Source organism: Phyllobates terribilis, unplaced genomic scaffold, assembly GCF_046119375.1.
Source record: "Phyllobates terribilis strain yellow unplaced genomic scaffold, ASM4611937v1 Scaffold_3__8_contigs__length_932513732, whole genome shotgun sequence".
NCBI lineage: Eukaryota > Metazoa > Chordata > Amphibia > Anura > Dendrobatidae > Phyllobates > Phyllobates terribilis.
The window spans coordinates 139,732,786-139,758,223 of NW_027362763.1; the positions used below are offsets into that span (position 1 = coordinate 139,732,786).

Sequence of the window (25,438 nt, forward strand, 5' to 3'; positions counted from 1 at the left end):
AAGATGGAAGACTAAAAAGTTCAACCTTAAAGGAGCCAAGGAACTTTTTTTTCAGTTTTTCGTCTCCTCTAATTTTATCAGACAGTGTCAATTTTAAGGCTACGTGGCTTTGTAAGGCCTTGTTTTATACGGGGTAAGTCATGCATTTTTTAAAGACATTTTTGGGGGAAATACCAGTTTATGGTTCAAATTTTAGAAGAATGGCAAATGCATTAAATAAAGAAAAGACATAACACCTTGAACTATTCTTTATAAGTATGGCAATACGGTATGTTTTTTTTTTTTTTGCAATCAAAAGTATGCGAGATTTGTTTTTGGTTAGTTTTTACAACTTTTAAAAACGTATGTTAACATATATTTGATTCTGATTTGGGAACTTGTATTTTAAACCTTCGTGCTATATCTCGTGGGAATTCCTTGACTACCGCAATCTGTTGCTTTCCGTCTAGAATTTAGGACCAAAATGTCAACTATATTGTGCAATTGGATTGTCTGACTAAATATTTTCACTATTCTACTTCTCAACCCCTGAGTTTTTCTCTATTTATGTTACAGACTGGATCCCTACTCAGGCACCGCAACTCTCACTGAGTGATGTCTTGTACAATATAATAATTACATTGGACCACAACTATATTTAGTCAACTGATTATATTAGTTGACTTATTTGAGCATTGGGATCGGATACATCTGCCGCTCGCTCTTCTTTGGTATATAAAAAGCTGAAGAACCCATTCAGTAATTTTGCCTTCTCTTGATCCTCAATGATCAACTCCTGTTACTACAGTTTAGAGGACCAACCTGTGCAGAATTAGTTTCATGGCATGTACATACAGTTATATGAAAAAGTTTGGGCACCCCTATTAATCTTAAGCTTAACGTTTTATAAAAATTGTTGTTTTTGCAACAGCTATTTCAGTTTGATATATGTAATAACTGTTGGACACAGTAATGTTTCTGCCTTGAAATTAGGTTTATTGTGTTAACAGAAAATGTGCAATCTGCATTCAAACAAAATTTGACAGGTGCATAAGTATGGGCACCTCACCAGAAAAGTGACAATAATATTTAGTAGATCCTCCTTTTGCAAAAATAACAGCCTCTAGTCGCTTCCTGTAGCTTTTGAGTTCCTGGATCCTGGATGAAGGTATTTTTGACCATTCCTCTTTACAAAACAATTCCAGTTCAGTTAAGTTTGATGGACGCCGAGTATGGACAGCCCTCTTCAAATGATCCCACAGATGTTCAATGATATTCAGGTCTGGGGACTGGGATGGCCATTCCAGAACATTGTAATTGTTCCTCTGCATGAATGCCTGAGTAGATTTGGAGCGGTGTTTTGGATCATTGTCTTGCTGAAACATCCATCCCCTGCGTAACTTCAACTTTGTCACTGATTCTTGAACATTATTGTCAAGAATCTGCTGATACTGAGTGGAATCCATGCGTCCCTCAACTTTAACAAGATTCCCGGTGCCGGCATTGGCCACACAGCCCCAAAGCATGATGGAACCTCCACCAAATTTTACTGTGGGTAGCAAGTGTTTTTCTTGGAATGCTGTGTTTTTTTGCCGCCATGCATAACGCCTTTTTGTATGACCAAACAACTCAATCTTGGTTTCAACAGTCCACAGGACCTTCTTCCAAAAAGAAATTGGCTTCTCCAAATGTGCTTTTGCATACCTCAGCCGACTCTGTTTGTGGCGTGCTTGCAGAAACGGCTTCTTTCGCATCACTCTCCCATACAGCTTCTCCTTGTGCAAAGTGCGTTGTATAGTTGACCGATGCACAGTGACACCATCTGCAGCAAGTTGATTCTGCAGCTCTCTGGAGGTGGTCTGAGGATTGTCCTTGACTGATCTCACCATTCTTCTTCTCTGCCTTTCTGATGTTTTTCTTGGCCTGCCACTTCTGGCCTTAACAAGAACTGTCCCTGTGTTCTTCCATTTCCTTACTATGTTCCTCACAGTGGAAACTGACAGGTTAAATCTCTGAGACAGCTTTTCGTATCCTTCCCCTGAACAACTATGTTGAATAATCTTTGATTTCAGATCATTTGACAGTTGTTTTGAGGAGCCCATGATGCCACTTTTCAGAGGAGATTCAAACAGGAGCACAACTTGCAAGTGGCCACTTTAAGTAGCTTTTCTCATGATTGCATACACCTGGCTATGAAGTTCAAAGCTCAATGAGGTTACACAACCAAAAAAGTGCTTTAGTAAGTCAGTAAAAAGTAGGTAGGAGTATTTAAAACAAGAAAATGATAAGGGTGCCCATACTTATGCACCTGTCAAATTTTGTTTGAATGCACATTGCACATTTTCTGTTAGTACAATAAACCTCATTTCAAGGCAGAAACATTACTGTGTCCAACAGTTATTACATATATCAAAATGAAATAGCTGTTGCAAAAACACCAATTTTTATAAAACATTAAGCTTAAGATTAATAGGGGTGCCCAAACTTTTTCATATAACTGTATAAAGGGCCCGATTCTTCAAGACCGGCGTTGTTCACGTTGGTCCTAATGGGGCGTACTGGAGTCAAGACATTTTTATTCTAATAATTGGAGTCAAGAATCTCCCAATCCGTGCCAGAATTCTCACTTTAGTTAGGTGTTGGTGTGAGATTTCTGATGTAGGGTACACCACAGCTCATCATGAGGAAAAGCTGTGGCGTCATGCCCCTGCCACACCACCGCCCTGCCCCAGCTCTGCCCATTTTGTTCTAGCTTGGAGAAACTGGAGTGAAAATGCCAAAAGTTGCTAAAATCAACTCATAGTTGCGCCTAAATTTTGTCATGGGTTTATCACGACAGAGAGGAGTCAGAAGACAGCAGCGTCTGATTCCTCCTACTCCTGAACTGATTAGAAGCCTTTCACCTTCATATTAAATGGTGCAGGTTTCTTTTAGGAGTGCATGGGTTAATCTGCTGCTGAGAGCTTTTGGAAGCTTCACAGGGTGATGCTCTCAGCTGTTCACCATTAGCCACTCCCCTATATATACTGGGCTCAGGCTAGCAGTCTTTGCCAGAGCTAGCTTCATTGCTGCATGGTTAGCAGTTTGGTGGTTTGTTGTTTGAGAAGGCGTATGGTGAATTTTGCTAAGACAGTTGTGTGGTTTTTGGTGTGAGTTAATCCTCTCCTTCTCCTAATATGGCTGTTCCCTATCCTCCTCTCCCCGGTATTATCCTCTGTTGTTGGTGTGCAAATATTTGTATGATTGTTATTTTCCTTTATCTGGTTGGTGTATTGTGATACTCTACTACTCCCCTCTTCCCTGGGTGGGGGGAGGGAACAGACTGAGGGTGTATTGAGGAGCCCAGGCAATGTACGCGGCCCCGCCGTCTTCACCTTCAGAAGTAATCCGGGAAATAGGGTCAGCTGGGGTGCCCCTAGCGTTAGGGACAGGGAAGGAGCCCCTGGTACCGGGATACCCGACAACAGAGTGTGACAAATTTTCTGACTTTACAAAGCCTATATGCCAGAATTCTGGCATAATAGCTTTGATGAATCAGGCCCAAAGAATTTTTTGAAATTTGTCTAGCTTTCCTTGGTTGACTATGCTTCATTTTCTACTTTATCTGATTTGTTTCCTATTCAGCTCTTCGTAGTTTTTAAATGCTGGAGTTGACCCCTCAGATGTATGTTTAAATGCTTTTTTTGTCATTAATAGTCCTAACCATAGGGGTAAGCAATGTGGGGTATAACTTCATTCGCATATACTTGTTACTTACAGAAATACATTTTACAGTGTGATTGACCAATATAGATTTAAAGTGCTCCCATTTGTCTCTACTTGACAGTAGCTGCTCTCTGTCAATATTCTGCAGTGCAAGCCTTCAACCTGGGGAAATTTAAGGGGGTGTTCCATGGACAAAGTTCATTTTAATCAATAGATCTTGGAATAAAAATAAGTTGCACAATTGGATGTGTTAGTAAAATGTTCCTGTGCTGAGATAATCTTATAAATGTGCCCCTGCTGTGTACTGTGTAATGGCTGTGTCTGACCGTACAGGGACATGGTCTGCTCATACCACATCTCCTGGGCAGGGGAGGACGCAAAAGAGTATAAAGACAGGACAGCACGGGATCACAGCTGATTCTCAGAGGTAAAACATGTGCTGCTTGTTTCTAAACATGTTTTATATTACAGAAAGAATCAGCTACCTGGGTAACCTGTCACCAGGTTTTCTGTATATAAAGTATGGCCACCACAATTAGGGTCTTTTTTTACAGCATACTGGAATGCTGTAAAAAAAAAGTCCCCAATCCAGTTTGCAGAGCCCAAAAATAGCTTTTATTATACACACGGACAGTCCGGTCCTATTGGCGTCTCTGATCTTGATCCAGTGCCTCCTCTCTTCTTGCAATCTCAGTCCTCCATCCCCACTACGTGTGGATGACACGTCCTACGTCATTCACATAGTGTCCTCCATCATGCTCCTGTGCAGGCGTACTTCTACATGCCCTGCTGAGGGCAGAGCGAAGTACTGTAGTGCGCATGCTTTGGGAAAGGCTAAAGAGCAGATGATCCAGAAGTGAAGCCGGCACATGCGCACTACAATACTTTGCTCTGCCCTCTCAGGGCAGATAGAGGTGCTTCAGATAACACCTTAGGGAGGAATGTATTCTGAGATCCTAAAGCTATAATATAGGAATGCAAACCCCAGCACAGCTGTGCTGCCCATCTAAGGATTAACATTCTTTCTTATAGAAAATGCATTTTAAAAACCAACTGGAGCAATGGCACGTAACATAGAATGCAGCACAAGACATTTTATATGGAGAAAAGCATCCGGATCGCAGCCAGCGCTCTTAGTTTTGCACAATGTATATAAGAATTTTATAACTATAGAAGAGACAAGTTTTCTCAGATAAATCTAATAAATATAATTATTATGCACAAAGTCTAAATCCACAAATACTTGAATGTCAGGAATGAACAACTAATAGTCCAAATAAAATAACATGTGAAGACTTGAATACAATTTCATGAACAAATTGGATGAGAAAATGACAGCTGGGTACAGGAATTTTTTGTTCTAAAATTAGCAAATTCTATGTACGGTATATAAGAATGAATCAAATTAGAGATGAGTGTATACGCATGAACTACATCCAACCCCATCACCAGGGAAGCACAGTTACATCATCAATTAGGAAGTAAGACATTTTCCAAGAATGTAAACGCTGACCCCGAACTGCACACAACCATTTCCTCCAGAAAATGATCCATCATTATGACAGAGGTCTTTAATGTTCTGCATTTACTAAAAGTTCTTATGGAAAACACTTAGTGAGCTCCAACTATATGTAAATTACTTATTCGCTCTCAGCTGATTGGCCAATGGTGATCACATGCCTGCGCGATTCATACGTGTAGCGGCATAGAACAGGCTGCAGAACCACTGTGCATGAGCCAGCGATGGCGCCTGTGAAACCAGCTGTCAATCAAGAGAGACAGAGGGACATATAGCTTGAAAACACATATATGGCAAGGTGTACTGAGTCGCTTGACCACGCCCAAAGTGCACCGATCACCTAATTAGCATATGGGAATAAAAATTAAAAATGTGCCCGTTGTTTTTAACATGAAAGGTGTGATTTTTTTCAGCATGCAGTCCCCAAGGAGGTATTTTGCTTGAATTCGACACTGATTAGGAGCTGACAGGATCCCTTTAAGGCATTTACTAGACCGTAATGACATCTGTGATGATATTGTGGGGTCTAGTAAATGCCAGAGGTGCTACAGAAGTGAAGACTGCCCTGGTCCAGCTGTCATAGCCATATTTATTAACTGCTCCGGCTCATTTCTTTGGCTTTGCTGTAGTTTCTTAGACTTTGTACAAACAGGGGTGTGGCTCCCCCTTTTTGAGCTCGGTATTTCATTTATATAGCTTCCGATTAGCAGGTGTCTGAACAGTCGGGCCCCTGTCCTGCTTTACCCATCTATATTGAGGTCGGTTTATACAAGGTGAGGTTTAATACTAGACTGTCCCGATTGGGTACACCTTGTCGTGGTGGGATGGCTTTTAAGCTTTTTTGATCAAAATAGTGTTAACCAAGTATTGTATGTTATTTACATGCAATATTACTATTTACTACAGGGTATTTGCTCATTTTGTTTCTATCTTAGGTTTTGTCTGTAAAATGGCCACAGAGTGAACGTGAGCCTACACATTGCTCTTTTACCAACTTATGTTCTGGCTCATTTCCTTGGTTTTTATGACTTTGCACGTGTAAAATCTACAGGTTGATGCTGCAATTTTTAAAGTACTACAGTTTTCTCAAGTAGGACTACATAAGTGCATCGGGGCCGGGGCCAACAATGGCATCTCATCTCCAGTTTAGCAGAATTTCCTTATCATTATGCATTCACACTTGCTTAATTGGACCAGCTCTTTTCACTTATTTGCATGTTGGAAAGTTTGGAGAATTTAGCTCATGTGGCTCATAATCATAATGGACCTTATTGTGTCTATGAAGTGCATGCCGAGATGTAAATGATTATTGCCCAAAAACCCCATCGGAGTCATTATGGTAGTAATGCATAGACCGGTTTCCCATGTTTGTTCTATTTTTCATATGGACCAAAAAAAAGGGATTATTATTTGTCATAAAGGCTAAACTATTTGGCAATACCGTTGCTAAGGTGCCATGAATGCAATTGATCCAAGTGATCAATCTTTGCCATTCAACTATTTTGGGTCACAAATACTCCATGGGGGGTGGTTCAAAGAGTATAAATGTTCTTGGTAACAGGCACAGCCAAACACATGTGTAAACAGCGCCATTGTTAAGCCTTCCCTTCCCAGGAGAGGAAATGTTCAGCTTTGGCACTTTGACAAATATTTGGAGTTTCCAATCCTAAATTCGACCTATTGAGCAGCATACAAAATAGCTAGGGTCAAGCAAAATATTTTGTGCGGTGGCCCTACTATGGCATCCCGTCCAGGTCTTTCAAGGCAGTCTTCACTTTTTTGCCACCATATTTGGCACTTCTGGCATTTACTAAGTCCTCCGACATCATGGCGTGTCTCGTGTCAGCCTAGTAAATGTCTAAAATCTTTAAACCAAGCACAACTTGTAGCGACTGTGCATTGAGAAGATAAATAAAAGATACCTTAAATATTGAAAAATTTTGACCTATTTTTAATAAATCTTTCTTTATTCCTATATGCCTATTAGGCGCGAAGCGCACCTTGGCCGTGGACAGGCGTCTCAGTACACTTACCCATGTAGATGTCTTCAGGCTCACCCTCCGTCTCGCTTGTTTGACAGAGCAGGAATCACAGGCGCCATGGCTGGTTCCACTGAAACTTGCGCATGCGCTGTTCGTAGAAGTCCTTGCGCATGCACAGAAAAGCCTTTATCCTGGCATTGTTCTGCAATCTGTTCTACGTCTGTACACTTATGAACTGCGCAAGACGACATTTCAGTGGAGACAAAGCTGGCTTCAGTGCAGACAAGGCTAGCTCCTGTGGAGACCAGGCTAGCTCCTGTGGAGACCAGGCTAGCTCCTGTGGAGACAAGGCTAACTCCTGTGGAGGCTAGGCTGGCTCCTGTGGAGACTAGGCTGGCTCCTGTGGAGGCTGGCTCCTGTGAAGACAAGGCTGGCTCCTGTGAAGACAAGGCTGGCTCCTGTGAAGACAAGGTTGGCTCCTGTGGAGACAAGGCTGGCTCCTGTGGAGACGAGGCTAGCTCCTGTGGAGACGAGGCTGGCTTCAGTGGAGCAAGTGCTGTCAATCAAGCAAGACAGATGGAGATAACTTGAAGACATATGGAATGGGGCACCCAACCGCTCAGCAGCATCCAAGGTGCACCAAGCGTCTTATAACGATGAAGTGAAGGATGATTAAAAATTAGCCAACAGATTCTGATATCAAAAGTAAAATTTTTAGTGCCCTACAAGAGACGATTGGTTAAAATGGCCCAGCACATGGATGAATTACAGCTCTCATACTGATCAATATTTCAATTCCAAAGAAGAAACACCTTCAAAACCCTGCGAACAACCTATTTTGAAACTAATTTGCATGACTCCTACTCATTTTTTGCAGCCCAGTGACAGTCCCACCAGAGTCAAAATTGTCGACATTAGATATACAAAGTTCATTGTTGCCAAGGACAAGTTCAGATCCGAGCATGAGGAAAGTCTGAGGTTTTAGAACAGGCTTTTTTTTATCTTTCAGAATGAATCCAGTTTCTGTCCTTGGCACTAAATTTACGACTTGTACTTGCAAACCTAGTACAGCCATTTTTATGAGCCGGAACATGTAAAATCGAGATGCTGCAATTTGTAAAGTACTATAAGAAGGACTTAAAAAATAGCAGAAAGTACTGAGAAAGCGAGGGTGTCTCATCTCCAAACGAGCAGAATTTCCTTGCCATTACATATTCATACTTGTCTAATTGGAACAAGTCTCTCCATTTATTTGCATGATGGAACATTTGGAGAATTTAGCTCATGTGGCTCAAAACTATGGGGCTTATGGTGTTTGTTAGTCGGGTTTTTGGCAATAATCATTCAACTATTCAAGTCTTGGCATCCCATTCCCTCCGCAACCCATCATTATCACAGCTATTCATAGACAGGTTTCCCATGATTGATCCACTATTGAAATAAGCAAGAACAACTGATTATTTGTCATTAAGGCTAAACCATCCAAGCTCATATGGCATCGTGATAAGGGTTATCCAAGTTCAGGAACCTCGATTTTTAGCCAGGACAAAGAAGTGGCTACAAAAAGTATATTCCTCACAGGGGAACCCTTCTAGGCCTTGAATTACACAGACAAGTCATTAATTAAAACTGTTGTAATGCCTAATTTGCCCTTTGTTGTTGAAGAACTGAATACGTTCTTCATTCAGTTTGTATAGGTCAAGTGAAATCCAATCCATTGGTCTGAGTACTCTCAAAGAAATATCCTTCATTACGTGGTAAATTTCTGTATGTCCGTATAGGACTGGGTTCAAAATAAAATAGCGAAATGATGACCTATAGTGATCTAAAAGGAACCGTGGACGTTATATTAATTGCTGTTGAACCCACTGATCTACTGCGTATGGGGGTATCCCGACTTCAACACAATGGTAGATGTCGAATGGAAGAAGATGGCCCCTGTGCTAGAATTTTATAAGGACCCTTTGCATCACAATGCACTCCTTTGTGTGTCTGATAGAAGCTGCTTGATGTTTGGGGGTAGAAGTAGGCACCTTAACCTCTTGGGCCCTTGTGCTGCTGCACAAGTTGTACAACTGGCATGTCCGCCCCTGTGACCAACACTTTTACTTTCGGGAAAGGTAAAGGTATCTGGTGGCGCCAGGGTATAATCATAATAGGTGCAGGGGGTGCAAATGGTCCCTTTGGCCCCTATTAAAATACCACTGCTATTATAGACCCATAACATTTAGGGGCCCTGTTGGAGAATTTGCATTGGTGCCCACTACCTTTAAGTTACACCACTGGGCAGCACAATACTCTCTTATTCTCATTGTGTGCGTGTGTATGGCGAGTTCAAAGAAATAGCCGTCAACCAAACACGCATGTTGCTGACAGCAATCTAAAGTGCATGGTCAGTTTGACATTTAAAAAGGCAATGGACACCCTTGCTATAGAAAAAAATATTTTTTACATATCTCAATGGTTACCTTTAGTTAATAAAAGAAATTTACCTAATCTATAAGAGTGTATCTTCCAGTAATACAGGCTGGATGTGAGGTCTGTATCTATGGTGCTATCTTCATTAGCACTTCTATCAGCACAGCTTCTATCCTGTATTTATTTCCTTTTCATATGCTTTTGTTCTTATCTATTGCCTTTTTCTGTCTTCTTTCAGACCATACAAGTTTTCTCTCCTCTTCACACTGTGAAGATCTTAACAGTGATCTGCCCCCTCCATGCTGCCATCTCAAATGCTAAGAGATTGGAGAGGGTGGAGGAGCAGAAAGAGCCATCACTACTGAGCAGGAGTGCTGATGGATTTGTAATATTTCTGCAGATCACTCAGCTAGATGAAGACATTTTTTAAAAGTAGAATATTTAGAAAGTCGTTTAACTTTGCATTTAGGAAGATAATGGTGATTTTCTACATAGTTCTAAAGGAACTTTTACAATTACTATCCTCATCTCTCAGAAAATTATTTTAGGGCCCCGCATGGCAGAAGACCCTCTTTTAAGGTGTACGATAGTAGTAGTTCTGCCAGTAGATATCCGTGCCACACACGGGCCCTTGACATGGGGTTGTGAAGCAAAGCTAAGCTTAAAAGGGGTTGTCCAGGACGCTTTTATATTTTTTTTACTATGGCCTAAAAACTAACAGGCAGGTAGTTGGTAACAGAGGCTACTACCTGCCTGAAATCTCCTGCTGGCACTTCTGCTGTTTCATGTTAACAGAGCAACTCCTTTTTCCGGGCTGCTCTGCCGACCAGGCGTGACTGCAGACGGCATGCTGATTGGCAGCCGGCTCCCCGCAGTTAGGAAGCCGGGAGCCGGCTGTCAATCAGTATGATGTCTGTAGTCACGCTCTGTCAACAGATGAGAGCAGAAGAGAAGCTGCTGATCTATCAACAGGACATCAACTGAAGCTGATGAATCACCAGCAGAAACTGTCTGTGTCAACAGAGAGCTGCACCGGGCACAACAGGCAGGTAGTTGACAACTGCCTGTTAGTTCTTGGCCCGTAGTGAAATAATTAAATTGTCCCAGATAACCCGTTTAAGGCACCTTTCCTTTTACCTCTGCCATAATTTACCCAAGATCTTGATTCCACTCCTCATGCCCAACAGCTACACCAGAAGCCACTGTACAGAACACAAACCCGCCTAAAGCCATTCCTGTTGTCAAGGACCAAGCAACTCCTTACAAAAGGCTTACTATAAAGAAACCATTGAAAAGAAACGAATTAGTAGGATCCATTACAAACACGTATTGTTGCGTTCTTTCAGGTCTTAGCTGAAGGCAGTGATAATGTGCCTGTTACTGGTGCTATACACTAAAAGGAAAGGTGCCACCTACTCAAAGTGAAAACAGGAGCGTGCTTGTCATAGTCTCTACTTCTTCTGCCAATGCCAGGAAATCCAACAGAAAAAGACATGTTAAGACACCTCCGTCATAACATTACAATGTAGCAGATGGGCCAAGCGGTTCCCAAAGGAGAAGAGGGGAGGTTTACAACAGAATAATTGCACAGTAGCTCTGTTTTCAAGATTCGGGTGGATTATAGTGAAGACGTCTTAAATTTTGGCTGAATATGAAATGTCAAATGCAATGATCCTTCGTAAAGAAGAAGCAATTTTTAATAACTTCGGAGGTCCAAGTGTAATCAAACCTTTCACAGTGCAGAAAACAATGGCCAAATGTCTTCAGATTTTGGACAAGAATATACAATTTTACCGGCACATGTAGATCCTACAAGGGCTGTGGAGTCGGTAAGCCAAACCACCGACTCCGACTCCTCAATTTCCCTGACTTCCGACTGACTCCAACTCCGACTCCACAGCCCGGCCTCACTACTGAGCATGTACATAAAGTGCAGCACAGATTCATCTTAACTAAAAGCCCAGATCCTTAGATCAGAAACAGAACAGACATTTATAGGACATTTCATAACTTTCCTAAATTCTTATGAAAACATTTACAGCACATGCTGCACCCAATCTAATATATATTTTAGGAGTTGGAGTTGGTCCATTTTCCAACTCCAGCAAAATGGACACAGACTACAACTCCACGACTCCCACTCCACAGCCCTGGATCCTACAATGTGGAACTTATGTGAGCTTGGGATCTTTTAGAATCAGCACAACCCACAGAAAAACTCATTCTACCTCATTATAAAAGACTTCTTTATTGTATATTAGAAGACAATGTAACACCAACCTACATACATGGCGTGCACTAACATGGCTACTTATATAGAGAGAGACATTTGTTGTTACTCAGAATATACTGGGCAGATGAGTCCTTATCAATTATACCACTATCAAGCAGTGAATCCAAGATTGCTTTAAAGGGGTCGTCTCCTTTCAGAAAACTATGGGCTATAATCTGCGATAGTTAGTTCTAACAAAACAATTACTTACCCTTTCTGATGCTAACTCAGTCTCTGTCTGTCTGCAGTGCTTAAGTAACGTTGACAGCGCTGCAGTCAATGAGTGAGCTCAGCAGCTTATGCCAACTACACAGGCACAGCCGCTGGGCTCAGCGATTGGCTGCAGTGCTGTCAACATGATATGCAGACAAACAGCGGAGACCGAGAGAAGTGGCAGAGACTACTAAACTCTGTACCCGGGAAAGGGAAATAATAGATTTGTTTTAACAACCGCAGTTTTCTGAAAGGAGACAACAACCTATTTCAGGATACCACATGGTTCCTTTAATAGGATCTAAGCAGAGCTCATCCGCTTTTATTGAAGGCCAGCAATTGCCCGGGGATATTATTCCGAAAACCTTAATTCTTCCTTCCATTTCTCTCACCGATTAGGACCCTAGAGATGTATAGCATCAGTACACCCTCTTTTACCCAATCCTTATATCCAATTCTTCTTTAAACCATCACTTGGACCTCCCTTCAAATGCTAGGGGGCTAAACAACCCCCCATGAGTGTCTTTTTCTAGTAGGAAACATCTCATACAGAACCACAAACAAAAAAAGAAACTATAGTGACCAGCTCACAAAAAAAATATTCTGAGAAACAGAGGGTTACTATAATAGAAATATACTTGGACTACCAATGTCCTAAATGGACCTTTGGGGCAAATACTCTATATCCACGAGCGAGTAGACAACATAGATACATACAATTGAACTTACCTGGCCATATTGGTCCAAAACATGATCATGTATCTTTTTTTGAGCTCGCCCTATTTTGCTCCTCACTTTCTACCTTTCCTCACCACTTTCAATAGTTGAAAACTAAAGTTCGCAAATATTCAGTAAAAACAAGAAAAAGTGATGGCACTGACCACTGGGCAGGAGTAGGCTTTACTATATTAAAAGGGGTTGTCTGGCCTTAGGCTACAAGTAGGCTATAATATGGATCAGATGTGAAAAATGTAATCTAGTGGCTTCTTCTACAAAGGTTTAATATCAGGCAACTAACTTAAAGGGGTTGTCTGGTGTCAGGCTACAAGTCTGCAGTCATTCTATGTGACTGCAGACTTGTGAATCTCACATCTCGTTCTGTAGGGATTCTCTGATGTCGGGAGTGGGCGGTCATGTGATTTGTATACTTCCGGTCACATTCCGACTAGACGTGTCTGGCCTCAGCTAATACACTTGCATTGAGTGAGGCCAGACACATCTAGTTGGCATGTGACTGCATGTATGCACATCACATAATTGTGGTCAAACGCCTGTCGCTCCCGGCGGCAATGTGAGGATTCACAAGTCTGCAGTCACATAGAATGACTGCAGACATGTAGCCTGACACTAGACAACCCCTTTAAGTTAATTTCCTGATATAAAATTTTTCTATAGAGGAAGCCACTAGGTTACGTTTTACACACCTGATCCATAGTACGAGTCACCAGCTTTGTAGCCATGATTATTTGCAGTTAATTGCTTAAACCCTTATGAAGCTTTTACCAGTAGACACGGTGGGTACGAAGCCTAGCAGACTCACCGGGGCAATGTCCTACTGGTAAACCTTGGCTGTGACATTTTGTCTGGGGCAATGTCCTACTGGTAAACCTTGGCTGTGACATTTGTCTGGGGCAATGTTCTACTGGTAAACCTTGGCTGTGACATTTTGTCTGGGGCAATGTCCTACTGGTAAACCTTGGCTGTGACATTTTGTCTGGGGCAATGTCCTACTGGTAAACCTTGGCTGTGACATTTTGTCCGGGGCAATGACCTACTGGTAAACCTTGGCTGTGACATTTTGTAGAAATCTAGAATGAAATTAATGGATTTTCTTTTTTTATCCATTTTTTTATATATTCTAAAACTTAGCAAAATCCATTATTCTACTTTATTATAAAAGGTTTCCTTTTCTGTACCCTGGCAGATTACATACATATTCTATTTCATATGTGGTTATGTAATTAGCCGTACACTATACAGGAGGCAGAAGGTCAAGCGCAGATAATTCTTCCTTAGCGGAAACCCTTGCACTTCCAGAACCTTCTCTGTGTGAAGAATGAGCACAATGCATGTGTGTAATGTAATAGTGACTTATTATTCACAGCCAACACCTTCTGCACCCTGGATATCCATATAAAGGGTGAAATATTAACAAAAGCGCAGGACACAAATCACTGGCTACAAAATATTCTCCGAAGGGCAAAGGTTAAGTAGCAAAGCGGTAATAAAAGTCTCAAGCGGAAGTTACTGGATCTCATAATCAGTATTTAATCATTCAGAGCATTATATGAAGAATAGAAGTCTATAAATTAAATAATGAATATGTATATGCACATAATTTAGATTGTAAGCTCTAAGTTTTATCTTCCCATGAGGATATGTGAAGCTTTTTCCATCTGCTGCATTTACAGTATTGTGGCAACTCTATCTTCGAATGAGATTTTAAAGAAATCTTAAAGGCACGTTGTGGAAAATAATAATAAATTGACCGGCAATGGGGAATTGGGATCTGCAGAGTGATAATCTATGCTACCGATATTAAAGCCGATTTCACTCTTTGAAATGCGCAGCTTTGCCACAAACATTTCCGCTACAAAATCATCAGTGGATTTTATCTGCAGCGTTTCTGCCCCTTGCGTTCAGTCTGGTGGTCTATACGCAGTCTGGAAAGATATGAAAATTAAAACTCTCCATAACAAGCCATGATGAAATAAGCCATGATGATGGGAGTTGTAGTCAGCTACAAAGCAACAGACTATAGAAAACCGCTTTAGGCTATGTGCACACGTTGAGTTTTTGCAGCAGATTTTGTGTTAGCTGCATAAAATACTCGCTTTTTTAAGTGCGTTTTGATGCATTTTCATTGGGTGAATAACGCTGAAAGAATTGATATTCTGCAAATTTGCTTAAAAAAAAAAACGCTTAGATGATTCAAATCCGCAAGGAAAATAATAAGCAGCAGGAGCACAAGATTTCAGATATCTCATTCACTTTGCTGGTACTGTAAAACACATTTTTTTTTCCAGCTGTAAAAACACAGCAAAAATGCAACGTGTGAACAAACTCTTTATCTATGTGGGTGTATAAAGGTTGTGGTTTTATGACAATTTTCTCTTCTTCTGGACATCAGATTAAGGCTCCATTCACACATCTGTTGTAGACGTCAGTGTGCTGATCCGAGAGTACGATCCTTATGACTCCGAGCATGATCCTTAAGAATCCGAGCACGATCCTTAAGACTCCAAGCACGATCCTTAAGACTCCGAGCACGATCCTTAAGACTCCGAGCACGTCCTATTCTCATCTGTTTTGTGGATCAGACTCGACCATTAAAGTCTACAAGGAGCCATTAAAAAATGGATGGCAAAACGAGCCTTTGTAAGTCCGTTTTTGATCTAGGTTTCATCTGTTTTTAAAGTTGTTGTTCCGTCCAAAATGATAAGTCTGCAGTCAATCTGTGTGACTGTAGACTTATGAATCCCCCCAACACACGCACTGCAGGGTTTCGCTGGTTTCTGAGCTGGGACCGGAGGGTATGTATGAGTTATACTTACTCCCGGCCAGTGGGCACGGCCTTGCTCCATACAAGTACCTCTTCAAAAGTTGGGAGGTCTGGATTTCTTACTTTACAGGGTTAGCCACATCACCAGATGCAGAGACGTACAGAGAGTCAGGCTCCAACTTTTTTGAGATGAGATGTATCTCAGAAACATGTTGTGTATGCTTTGGCAAATTTTTAAAGGTGCTTTAGCATCTATGTGACAGTCAGACTAAATAGGTTCTCAAGGACAGACACCATTGTCTGTATGCACCATACCTGCTCAGGTACACACAGGGGTGTACATAGAAATCAGGTGACCCCCAAGGTCCAAATTGACCACCAACAGAAGCTCCCTGCTTGCCATTAAACAATCCACTGGGTGACTGATCGTGTAGCAGGGATCCTAAAGGGGTGACAGAGGGCTCTTTCCCCATCTATCCGCTTAGAAGCCAATGCTGCAGTTCACCACTGCATGTGAGGGGTTAAGCTGCCACGATCAGGGCAAGCTCCAACTACAGCAGTTACTGACAGATGCCAGCTGTGCAAAACAGCCAGCACATATGTGGTATAGAAAGGACTCCTGACATACATATACACTGGATGGCTAGGTAAAGCGGGCAGGCGCCAGGCAGAGATATTGACTCCAGACTTATGGACCCCGTTGCAATCACATTGTACCAATGATATGTCCGTCCCGGACTCCTAGAAGGAGAGTATGATAATCATGAACATATCGAGCTGTGAGGGGGGGGGGGGGGTGTGATGGACTCTTAGTAATGAATGGGACCCGGCAACCAAAAATCAAGTTAACCTTACTCTTCTGTACTACTTACGCACTACACTAAATAACAAAATGAGCTGTAAATGAGCTGTATAACCCTTCATTAGCTGGGTGCAAAGGTATGACTAGTTAACACTTCCTGTGCTGGCACAGGTGACACTTGGATCTTTTCTAAGGCCTCATTCACACATCCGTGTTTAAACACATACTGGAAAAAATGGTACTGGTGTCAGTGTTTTGGACCAGTCTGCCATCAGTGTTTGGTTCATGTGTCCGTTTTTACCATCATTATTTCATCAGTGTTTTTCACAGATGGATAAGGGTGCTTCTACATTGCGTTTTGTTACATGCTTGGTGGCCCCGTTGGGGCTTACGTCCGAACCCCCTGCAAGAGGGGATTCGGGTGTATGCACCAACAGGTCCATAGACTATAATGGTCCGACAGAGTGAACGTGCGCTTATACAGCTGTTGGAGGCGGAAATTTAGATGCAGTCTAGTAGGTCTAGCTATCCGCCTCCAGTTGGCGTACATACCCGAGAATGATGCACCACCGCGCACGTTCACTCTGTCGGCACCATGATAGTCTACGGCCCCGTCGGTGCCCATTTTGCTGGGGGGTCAAACATAAGTCTCAATGGGGCCACCGAGACTGTAACAAAACGCAATGTGAAAGCCCCCTAAATATATTACGAAGCTTCTCCTATACATTACAGTGTTAAACACGTACAGCACACTGACCGTACACTGATGCCATCCGTGTGCTGTACGTGTTTCTCACAGACCCATAAACTTGTATTGGTACTTTACATCCGTGCTGCTGGAGAAAAACGGACGTCTCCATGAGTTTCACGGACACACAGTCAGTGAAAAAACACGGACATTTGAACAGCACAATAGATTATATGGTACGTGCTGTATCCAAGAAAAACACAGAATACGTGTGGGCGACACAGACATGTGAACATGGCCTTATAGGGAGTGTGAGAAGGCTTAAGGGGGTTTTCCCACGAACAAAAGTTGATTTTGATCAATAGATCTTTGAATAATAATAAGTTCCACAATTGGATGTGTTTAAATAAAATGTCCCTGTGCTGAGATAATGTTATAAATGTGCCCCTGCTGTGTACTGTGTAATGGCTGTGTCTGACCGTACAGGAACATGGTCTGATCATACCACAGCTCCTGGGAGGAAGCAAAAGAGTATACAGACAGGACAGCATGGGATCACAGCTGATTCTTTTTGTGAGGAAGCAATGTTTTGGGAAAAACCCAAGGTGATAAAGGGGTTAATATTACAGGTTAGGAATAAGGTCACCGTGACGTGCTGGGATGGCATTTACATTTTTTTATCAGAGTTATGTTAACCAAGTACCCTATATTATTTTCATACACAATTTATTTACTGCAGGGTATTTTCTCACTTTGTTTTTATCTCGAGTCTGGTCTGTTTAGTGGCCAGTGTGAACATGCGCCTACATGTCGCACTTTTACCAACTTACATTCCAGTTCATCTCTTTAGGTTTTTACTACCTCCACTAGTATTACTACTACCACCATCACTAGTATTACTACTACTACCTCCACTAGAATTATTACTACCACCACCAACACCATCATTAGTATTACTACTACCTTCACTAGTATTATTACTACCACCACCACTAGTATTACTACCATCACTAACATTGCTACCAAAACCACAACTAGTATTACTATTACCACCAATAACATTACTATTACCACCACTATTACTACTACGACCTTCACTAGTATTACTACTACCACCATCTCCACTAGTATTACTACTACCACCATGTCCACTAGTATCACTACTACCACCACCACTAATATTATTACTACTACCACCACCTCCACTAGTATTACTACTACCACCACTAGTATTACTACTACCACCTCCACTAGTATTACTACTACTATTTCTACTACCACCACCATCACTAGTATTACTACTACCACCACCACTAATATTACTACTACTCCTACCACCACCTCCACTATAATTACTACTACTACCACCTCCACTAATATTACTACTACTACTACCTCCACTAGTATTACTACTACTACCACTAGTATTACTACTACTACCATTAGTATTATTACTACTACCACCATCACTAGTGTTATTGCTACCACCATTAATATTACTAGTACTACCACCACCTCCCCTAGTATTATTACTACTACTACTACTACCAAAACCACTAATATTATTACTACTACCACCACTAATATTACTACTACTACTACCACTAGTATTACTACCCCACACCTGCAAGCACATAGAGGATACCCATAGGTGGTATGAGCCTCAAGCAACCCTAGGGTACAGCCTGAACATATAGGACTTTCTCAGTTGCCGTCACAGTTCAGCATTGCCTTAATAGCCTATGGAGTAGATTAACCCTTTATTACATCACAAGTGCATATTGATGCCCAGGACATCTTGCGCCACCAATACTAATTGTCATCTACCATCGGTAAAACTCAAGTGGTTTCCGAGCAGTGAGCGACAGGTGGACTATCCTAAGATTGGGTTCACACGTTGCATATTTGGATTTTCTGCACCTAAAATACGCAGGATTCTGCAGTACCGGCAAAGTTGATGAATTAGAACTTCATCTCCTGCACGTATTGGTTTTAGTGCAGAAACTGAGTGGAAATTGGCATTTGGTGCGTTTGTTTTTTATCCACATCACATCAATTTCTGTTCTGCTCCAGTACGGATCTCACCCATTCATTTCAACGGGGACCCTGAATCTGCAGATTAATCGGCATTGTTTCTGCATCAAGAACCCGCACGTAGTCCGAATAAGTGCGTAACAACATGCACGAATCTTCGATGCAAAAACTTTCAGTCTAGAAAATCCGTGTGTAAAATCCGCACCCAAAAAATATGTGAACCACAGAATAGCTCCGATATGTAAAATCTGCTCTGTTAACCCTTTTCTATGCCGTCGTGAGCACTACGGGCAGCACTTACGGGGTGGACTGGTTAACCCTTTCTCGCAACACTAATACATACAGATGCTCATCTTACTGAGACCAACACTATTCTACCCCCTATAACACCAAAGTGGGTTCCCGGATGACAAATCCCAAATCAATCAAACTACAGAATAGCCCCCCATATATATATATATTTATTTGTGCTCAGTTAACCCTTTCTACATTAATGCAGCACCAAAACCAACAGTTACGGACTAGTCTGGTTAACCCTTTCCAGTGTCCTTATAATCATTTAGCACTGACCTGTTCCCCCGGCGCTTTACAGTCAGAAAAGGAAACAGCGAATATGTAGACGTCTGCGAAGAAGAGCTGACAATCTACATTTATTATATCCATGCAAGCTCAGCCGCAAGAACAACACTTACCAGCTGTCTTCGCCTCTTCTCTAAGTTACTTCTTGCTAGTTACTTAGTATCTGGGTCGCTTCCGCAGGCGTGAGCCGTACCGACAGCCCCAAGACATCGATCAAATATCCTCATCAGTGGGCAGAAAGAGGAAATGAGATGTGGGGCGTAGGCATCCAACAATGTCACACTAGTGATGATAACAGTGATACAAAGTTCACAGAGCCCTGGTGTTCAGAGAGGGAGCCCTGTCCCTGGCTGGCTGCAGACTGGCACTGAGCGGCTGTCAATCACCATAGTGGGGCACTGTGCATAGTAAGGAGGCAGCACACTAATGTAATATTACAATAGAGCACACCACACTGCCAGGAGGGGGGCAGCCTGGAATTAGGAAATAAGCTCTTAATTACTGCACCGCCTGGTAGACTATTAAAGAGCTCCTAATGTTTTTGCACATGACATAAGATCAGCTCAGCCTTGGATCCCCAGTGCACATTAGCAGCCAGGAGACATGTCCTGCTTCTTGTAAATGGGCTTCTCTGCTATAGATCAGGCTTGGTGCATTCCACTGAGTAGTAGTAGGTGGAGCTGCTGGGAGTGGATGGAGGATGGGAGTTGCTTCTGCTGGAGGCAGAGGTCCATGTACTCACAGTGATATTTAATACAGTCCTCGAAGAAATGCGCCTGTTGCTCCTCGTGGAAGGCGCCCTCTAGCGATTTACTAATAAGTATCACATTGTTTCCTAAACAACAGAAGCAGCGGTTACTTATTATATCACACGTTACAGCTTGTACAGGAAAATCAGGGAGAGCCGGTATACAGGAGACAGGCAGCCCTGGATGGGGTGTAGCATCGCTGGCAGAAGGGTACAAACCCACAAAAGTGGGGACGTTTTTAGAGAAAAAGGGCCGGGAAGGGGGACATTATTATAGGATGGGGACATTATTACAGGACGGGGGATATTATTACAAGACAGCGGACAGTATTAAAAAGAGGGACCATGATAGGGGGACATTATTACTGGATGGGAGACATTATTAAAGAAAGGGAAAATGATAGGGAAACATTATTACAGGACGGGGGACATTTTTAAAGAAAGTGACAATGATAAGGGGGACATTATTACAGGATCAGGGACCTAATTAAAGAAATCGGGAGGGGGGACATTTTTACAGGATAGGGGACATTATTAAAGAAAGGAGCCAGGAGGGGGTAGATTATTAGAGGACGAGGGACATTATTAAAAAAAGGGACCAAGTTAGGGGTCATAATTAAAGAAAGGGACCAGGAGGGGGTAAATTATTAAAGAAAGGGGCAAGTTGTTGGGGGATGCATTATTACAGGATGGGGGACATTATTAAAGACAGGGAGCAAGATGGGGACATAATTCAATAAAGGTGTAGGAGGGGGAATATTATTAAAGAAAGGGGCCAAGAGGTAGGACATTATTAAGAAAGGGGCCAGGAGGGTGACATTGTTACAAGATGGGGGACAATATTAAAGAAAAGTGCCAGGTAGGGAGACATTATTACAGGATGGGAGACAATTAAAGAAAGGGATCAGGATGGGGGACGTTATTAAAAAAAAGGGACCATGATAGTTTTTTTTGTTGCTGCATCTTTTTCTTTTTAGGCTTCTATGAGGAGTGTGAAAAAAACACATATATAAATACAATTGTATTTTTTAGTGCAGGGTCAAAGATTTTCTGTACTAAAAAAAAACACATCAAAACAGTGCTTCAAATGCAGTAAAAAAGTATCAAAGAAATGTAAAAGTGCATGAAAAAACACAATAATCAGAGAGGATCGGTATTCTGTATATTGATGCGAAAACCTGCAGAAAAAAAAAACTCGGCATTTTTCCAGGAGTGGACACAGACAGAAGAGGGACTCCTTGCAGTAACAGAATATGGGCCTTTTGCAGCTCATCATCAAGAGCTCATCATTATGCACCCTTGTATGTGTCGGTGACAGAAGTTGCTTGCCATTGTGGAGGTGGAAGTGGCCCTAAACTCTTGGGCCCCTGTACGCTGCACATATTGCACCAATAATGTGTCCACCCATGGTTACAAAACACGAATAGAGCTCATATGTGAAAAACGTCTGAATGAGCCCTAATTGCAAGTGCTGCTCTAAATCTCACGTATGCGTTTTTAACCTGTAATAATAAATTACTGTTGATATTGGACCCGTGAAGCGCTGGTGCCTCTTGTGCATTGTAGGCTTCCATAGGTGCCATATTACATGCTACATATGAGCATATATCTTAGCCAAATGACTCAAGGTTCAGGTGCGATGAGGAGATGACATCAGGTACCAGCAGAGACCACTGGAGTGGCAGCACTGGTGCTGCGCGGGATTCAAGGGGAATTTACTACTTATTTCAGAACATTCCCTACTTGTCACCCACGACCTCATCCTTTGCCTGTCCCTTCTTTACATGCTTTCTGGGATGCTACACGGCGAGTAAGGAAGCACTCATCATCCTACCTCCCAACTTTTAATGATAAGAAAGAGGAACACACACTGCTGCACACTAAACACGCCACGCCAATTTTTATTTTATGCTAAGTCATTTCCCTAACCTCGCTCAGTCCTCTATATGTGTCCACACAGAAATATTGCTCCGAGTGAAGCCTTTTAGTGTTCCCACACAGTATGGCACCAACAGTGCCCACCACCAGAGCAGCCACCAGAAATTTCAGGGCCCTATCTGGAAAAATGTTTGTGTTCCCTTGAGACTCCACCTAGGCTCCACCCCAGCTTCGCCTCCGCAGTCCCCCCCCCCCACTCTTGGAAAAACTCCACTTCTGCACCACATCCTCACCAATCGCACATTAACCGTTTCCATCGAACACCAGATCACATACATAGCCATCAGCTTTTGTTTTGGCCAAAGTATTTTTTAACCCGCCACCACGAAAAGGAGACTCTTTTGGCCGGGCCCTACTCTGCTGCCTGCCATTTTTAATAGGTTACAGTAGACAGACACGGCCTCCAACTTTCAACTGCACGAGTAGGGAGGGGGCACAAGAAGAGTAGCGGGTGGGTGAGCCACCAGGTGGGCGAATGGGAGGTCGGACAGACGTGCGCACCTCATCACTTTCGGGCCCTCAACTTCTGCATATAATGTGCCGCAAGGGCCCAGGGTGCACCATCAGCTTTGGAACAGAGGGTGGGCTGGCAGCGTCTGACATCACTGATGTCAGACGCGACCAGCCCCCTCTGCTGCAGCCATACAATGTAAGTAGCTGCGGTTGTGAGTGACTGGGGCCCCATGGCTTAATAGGGAAAAGTAATGTAATTAGCCCGGACCACAGCATGCCACACAGTGGGGCAGGCCATTTATACAGTGGCTCGGATGTGCGTGTCTCACCCAGGCCAGGCTCCCCCCCTTTGCTTCTACTCACCGGGCCCCATTCACCAGCAATGGCAGTAATGCCCACCACACACAGTATGTAGCCTCCATACAGTATATATTCCTTCCTACAAGATGAGAGGGCCACAGACCTTCTCACAGAGCTACCCCCCCAAAATATGATGCCCCACACATAGCTCTGCTACATCTGCATGCAAGTATGCTACATAAACACACACACACAACTCTGCTACGTCAAACCACACTCATCTTGCCTGTGTCCTGCTCCTCGTCTCCGCCGTATAGTCACGTTATATGAGAATGTCATGTGTCCCAAAGGTTTGGCAGGCAGGAATGGCGTTACGGGGAAAAACTCAGCAATTGTTCAGTGTCCCCACTCCCTTATGAGTCCCCCAATGTCTACAGCAGGAGCTACACTGATAATAGCATCATCAGTAAAGCTTCTGATGTGGAGACACTGCTTCAGGACCTTTGGTGACATCACGGTCATGTGACCACGATGTCACCACAGGTCTTGTATTCTCCGGGACTTTAGAACCTTTGATGACATCACGATCATGTTACCTGTCATGTGACCATGATGTCAGCACAGCTCTTGTACTCTTGTACGCATGGCCTCCTAGTACTTCTCTGCAGCCCATATGGACGGATACCTGTGGATGGATGTTCTTCATTTACTAAACTTAAAATCCTTGTAATAGCAGCATGAGAGCTGCCTGCAGGCTTCATTCTACTGATGTTCATGATGGGTTTACTAACAAACGAAAAAAAGAATCATATCTATAAAATGTAATTAGGGATAGGGTACATCCTTAATTCCTAAATGTGTACAGTTATCAGGCAGAACTTACCAGGAATTAAACGGAAGGTGCTGTGATTCTTATTTTGCATTAATATAATTATTGATTATATAATAAATTATTTGTTATACAAAATTAAATGCACTGGTTAAACATTTTTATTTATTTATTAATTTTTTCTTCAGCCACTGAGGGCGGCCATTTGCATTTGCTGGTGTGTACGTGTCTAAGCATGACACTTACCTCAAATACAGCAGCCCCTGTACATAGGAGACTGTGCCTGCATTGTGGTTGCCTCCAGCTATGACCTGGGCTGTCCAGGTCACAGCTGTGGAAAGAGATGGGCACCATTTTTTCGAAGCCTGCAACTTAGCTGCGAGCTTTACTTTCCCCCTGTCACCGCCCTCAGTGCTTACTGCGAGCAGTGACAGGAGGGATGGGATGTGGAGCTCCGGGATGAGGTGAGGATCAGCGGTGATCTGCAGCCTGATGTTAGTAGTACAACACCAGGCTGCTGATCACCGCCGTGTTCACAGCACAGCAGAGTAATTATCACGCTGCTGTGTTCTGATCACTGACACAACTCTGCTGTGTCACTGTAAGTCTCTGCAGGAAATAACGGAGCCATGTATCTAATCCCTTCCTGCGTGATACCCCTCAGAGCCATGTATCTAATCCCATACTGTGTGATACCCCTCAGAGCCATGTATCTAATCCCTTCCTGCGTGATACCCCCCAGGGCCATGCATCTAATCCCATCATGTGTTATACCCCCTAGGGCCATATATCTAATCCCATCCTGCATGATACCCCTCAGAGCCATGTATCTAATCCCATCCTGCATGATACCCCTCAGAGCCATGTATCTAATCCCATCTTGCGTGATACCCCCCAGGGCCATGCATCTAATCCCATATTGCGTGATACCCCCCAGGGCCATGCATTTAATCCCATCCTGCATGATACCCCTCAGAGCCAAGGATCTAATCCCATCATGTGTGATACCCCCTAGGGCCATGCATCTAATCCCATCTTGCGTGATACCCCCAGGGCCATTTATCTAATCCCAACCGGCGTGATACCCCCCAGAGCCATGTATGCAATCCCGTCCTGTGTGATACCCCTCCAGAACATGTATCTAATCCCATCCTGCATGATACCCCCCAGAGCCATGTATCTAATCCCATCCTGTGTGATACCCCTCAGAGCCATGTATCTAATTCCATCCTGTGTGATACCCCCAGAGCCATGTATCTAATCCCATCCTGTGTGATACCCCTCAGAGCCATGTATCTAATTCCATCCTGTGTGATACCCCCAGAACATGTATCTAATTCCATCCTGCATGATACCCCTCAGAGCCATGTATCTAATCCCATCCTGTGAGATACCCCTCAGAGCCATGTATCTAATTCCATCCTGCATGATACCCCTCAGAGCCATGTATCTAATCCCATCCTGTGTGATACCCCTC

General features: G+C 42.9%; 1 protein-coding gene across 2 annotated transcripts in view; it reads right to left on the reverse strand.

Annotated features, from left to right (window-relative positions):
- The window catches only part of HPCAL1 (hippocalcin like 1), a 255,370-nt gene extending 235,038 nt beyond the window's left edge, over positions 1 to 20,332 (reverse strand). For both annotated transcript variants that reach the window (XM_073674162.1, XM_073674160.1), the window contains exon 1: positions 19,807 to 20,332. The gene's annotated coding sequence lies outside the window, so the exon portion shown is untranslated. The remainder of the gene's footprint in view (positions 1 to 19,806) is intronic.
- Positions 20,333 to 25,438: the final 5,106 nt, after the last annotated feature.